Here is a 4,631-nt window from a genome sequence, read left to right as displayed (position 1 = left end):
GGGTGTTGTGTTTATTTTCTAAATGCCAAGTGATGATATGCTTATGTGATGAATGTTGACATCATTGTGCATGATGTATTAATAGACTAGATGCCGTAGTCGACTTGAAAACGAGTGCATTGGTGGCCCGTGGTATGGGACGCGGTGGCACTATACAATCGTACTATTGTCATATAGGAGCATGCGGTTTAGGATTATCACCTTCCCGTGCTACGACCCTTCCCAACAGGAGTTAAGGTGTTAGGTTACCATTTGGGGAGAAGCAGTGGTCGCGGTTGTCAGGTCACTATGGCGGTTAGACATTACGCCCGGCTGGTCATTAGGACAGTCGGCAACCCCAGTGGTATATTCAAGAGGGCCAATCGTACTGCTTTTAAATTGTGGAGTCAGCACCTTTAATTTCTATCATTTATTTTATGTTGAGAGTCGGTGGTCGGCATGTTTTACTTTTTTGAGTACTCACGGTGGGCCTTCTCCGACAGCCCTATGGGCGTATCGCGGGATGGAGTTTGCGGCTCGTACCCGACGTATACGCGCACTGTGGTTGTAGTAGCACTAAACCAAAGACTTCGTAATGTTGCTTAGGTGGATGTGATTAAAAATATATTGCATAGCATATAGTGCATATGGTTGTGAATTGTTGTGTGGACTACTGTGTGATCCATCTTTCCACTTACTGAGCTAGTGAGCTCATCCCATGTGTGCACCTCTTTTAGATGATTTTGCAGGTCATCAACCAGATGAGCACGGGGCGGGTCCCACAGTTGAGTTCCCTGAAGATGACTGGAGGGTCCTTGAGGAGTTAGAGCACGGCACTGATTGTTCGTGCGAGAGTTGTGCTGCGGGACCGCAGTTCTGATACCGAGCTGAGCTCCACTATTGATGCCGAGCTGAGCTCTACCTTTTGATGCCGGGCTGGGCTCGACCTTTTGATACTGAGCTGAACCCTACTTCTAATACCGAGCTGAGCTGACACTCTAATTTTTTATGGTTCATTTTGTGTACTTGATATGTGAATTGTACTCTTATTGTATAAATATCATACTTTCGGGCCCACATGTATTTAACTATTGTATCACAATTCGGGTATCAAGTATTATGAGAATATTCACAGGTAAACCAAGTCTTCTGCTGAACTGATGAGCTCTTTCTTAGTTGTGTGTATGCTATGGTGGAATATTGTATCAGATGATCCTGACAGATTTGGGTTAACCGGTGTTAACCCGGTCACTAGCCTGGTTCTGTGTGAATGGGGTGTGACATGTAGTGCCTTCTTCTTCTGGTGTTATCTTCTACTCCCTCAGTGGTCAAATGTGATTTTTCCCATCGAGGTTGTTCATCTTGTTATCTCTTTGTTAGATGATATGTATTAGGAGTCTGGTCTCTAGTTGTTGAAGATGCTGATGCTATTCTAAGGATGTTGTCTGAGACCATTTGTCTTAGATCAACAAACATGTTAGAGCTTTACTAAATCTCCTGGATTTGAAGGGACTATTCAACCTGTCCCTGCCATCCTCCCTAGCTCCATCAAATTAGATGAGGGCAATTATCTGTGGAGGTCTCATTCATGTTTTTTGGCTATTGGTGCTCGTGGCTTCAGGCTACAATACTGGTGTTACCAAAAATTCTACTCTTTCATGAATCTACTGCCTCTTATCCTACACCTCTTCAGGGGGAGTCTCCTAAAGTGGAAGATGTGCCACTAATTGGATATGGTGAAAGATATATACTTGGAAGAAGGGGTCACATGTCAGAAACAACAGGGTCCCATTTCCACCTAGGGGGAGTAGGATCCCATTTCTGCCTAGGAGTAGTAGTTCCCATTTCTTCCCAAGGGACACCAACCAGGCCTATTCAAGTGTTTGAGCCTTGTTGTTGTAAGCAAACTCAGCCTACCACCACTGCACCAAGCTAGTCGCATGCTCTAGAACTGAGTCCAAGTACTGGTGAGTCCCCTTCCTACTGATCCATCCCTCGATTTACTAAAAGTTGTTCGTAAGTCTTAATAGGAATGTACTAAACATCTCATTACTAGTGTTGTTTTCTATAAGCTTTTATCTCATTCTTTCTATTTCTTTGTTTTCTCCTTGTCGTCTATTTCTATTCCCATAACTGGCAGGAAGCTCTTGTTGATCCAAAGTGAAAAGAAACAATGTATGAGGAAATGAAAGCACTTGAGAATAATAAAATATGGGAGCTAGTTTACCTTCTTTCAATTAAAAAAATTGTTGACTGCAAATGGATCTTCGCGGTGAAGCAATCTGCAGATGGATCTGTACATAGGTACAAGACTCGACTGCTTGCAAGAGGGTTTCCCTAGACTTATGGCATAGACTAATAGGAAACTTTTGCACCAGTGGCTAAGATGAACACCGTGAGAACCATCATATCATGTGTTGTAAATAGTGGCTAGGATCTACAGTAGCTTGAAGTAAAGAATGTTTTTCTTCATGATGAACTGTCTTTCTTCATGGTGAACTGAAAGATGAGATATATATATATATATATATGGATATCCCTAATGGTTTTATCCCTCAGTAGACTTAGGGCAAAGTGTGCAAGTTAAAGTGGACATATGGGCTGAAGCAAAACCCACAAGCCTGGTTTGGCCGGTTCCACAGGGCAATGATTACCAAAGGTTACAAACAGAGTAATGTTGATCATACTCTATTCATCAAGAAGTTAAGGGCGCATATAACTATACTTATAGTGTATGTGGATGATATAGTGATTACTGGCAATGACATTCTAGAGTTTGCACATCTCAAATCTTATTTGGGAACTAAGTTTGAGATCAAGGATATCGGGAAGCTCAAATATTTTTTGGGTATTGAAGTAGCCTATTCAGTTCAAGGTATCTTTCTTTCTCAAAGAAAGTATACTCTTGACTTTCTCTCTAATACAAGGTTACTAGGATGTAAGGCTACTGATGCTCCATTAGAGCCTAATTGTCACCTCAAGGAGAAAGATGGAGAACCAGTTGACAAGAGTAGCTATCAGTAGTTGGTCATCTCATCAACCTCTCCCATACTCGTCCTGATATAGCATTTGTTGTCATTCTAGTAAGCTAATATATGCATAATCCATACTCCACTCATTTGGAGGCAGTATACCGCATTCTGAGATACTTGAGGTTAGCTCCAGGACAACGTGTTTTATTGTCTCCCCATGGTCATTTGCATGTGGAGGCATTTATTGACGCAGATTGGGATGTCTATCCTGGTGATAGGAGATCTACCTCTGGGTACTGTACCATTATAAGAGGTAATCTTGTTACATGGCGAAACAAGAATCAATCGTGGTTTCAAGATCTAGTGTTGAAGTAGAGTTTTGAGCCATGACTCAAGGTATATGTGAACTACTATGGCTTCAGGGTCTTCTTCGGGACTTATGTTTCTCCATTGATTTGTCGATGCATCTTTATTGCGACAACAAGTCTGCTATCAGCATTACCCAAAATCTAGTTCAATATAACCATATGAAACATGTAGAAATTAATCGTAATTTCATCAAATAGAAGTTGGAGCGGGACACCATATGTGTTCCGCCTGTGCCTTCTGAGGCTCAATTAATTGATATTTTTACTAAGAGTCGTAGTAGTAAATTGTTTAGTCTTACTGTTTGCAAGTTGGGGACGTTTGATATGTATACATCAACTTGAGGGGGAGTGTCGTAACAATGGGTTTTATGGGTATTCTAGATTCTAAACAAACAGATCCTTAAGTCCATTAGGGTTTTGTGGTCTTGTAATATTCTGGAATATTCCTTTTGCCATTATAAATAAAGAGGGACTGGTCTTTGTGAGACACAAGCTCAATTCCCCAACTTTAACAGTTAGATAACATTTATTTATAAGAGTATGCTAAGGGATTTTGAGAAGGTTAGAGGGAGAGATCTTTGTTGTGAGAGACATGGGTTACATAGATGCTTCTCAGGCCTCTTCAGAGACATCCGATAAAATTTGAACAGTATGAAGAAGATTAGTATGTCTCGCTTGGCTTTTGGGGCCATCTCCCTTCATATAGGTCTATCTAAATAGGAGTGTGCTTGCCATTTTCTATATTTTATTTTTCTTCTTTCTTAATACAATATATTTTTACCTATAAAAAAACAAAGAGAGACCTTCTGGATACAAATTAGAGAATTGTAATTTGGTCATTTTCGTAATAGGTATAATAGCCAACTTAATTGCATGATTGGTTTTGGGGGCTAGCTCTTGATCAAAGTGAGAAGTGTATATGTATTGAGTCAAGATCACATTCACTTACAAGAACCATTCTTGTACACTTTATGATCCATACATGGACTCCACCCATTCTCTCTCCCTATAATTCTATTTAGTTCAAAGACCAATGCTATCGAGAGAGATTAAGTGGAGTCCATATATGGATCACAGAATGTAGAATAATGGTTTTTATACCGAAATGTGGTCTAGACTCTATGTATATTACTATTTTTAGCAAGGGAATGAGGCAAGTTGGTGTATTACTATTCTCATCTCAGACTTGTTTAGCTAATGAAACTTATGCAGTTATAGAAATGATTTGAAAAGAACGTGGTGGAACCTCTGTAACAGTGGTTCCTTAATCCACCTGATCAAGGAAGGCCTCATTTTTTTTCTTTTTTTTTGG

The sequence above is a fragment of the Macadamia integrifolia genome, chromosome 6 (assembly GCF_013358625.1).
Source record: "Macadamia integrifolia cultivar HAES 741 chromosome 6, SCU_Mint_v3, whole genome shotgun sequence".
NCBI classification, from domain to species: domain Eukaryota; kingdom Viridiplantae; phylum Streptophyta; class Magnoliopsida; order Proteales; family Proteaceae; genus Macadamia; species Macadamia integrifolia.
Note: the sequence above shows the minus strand (reverse complement) of the source record.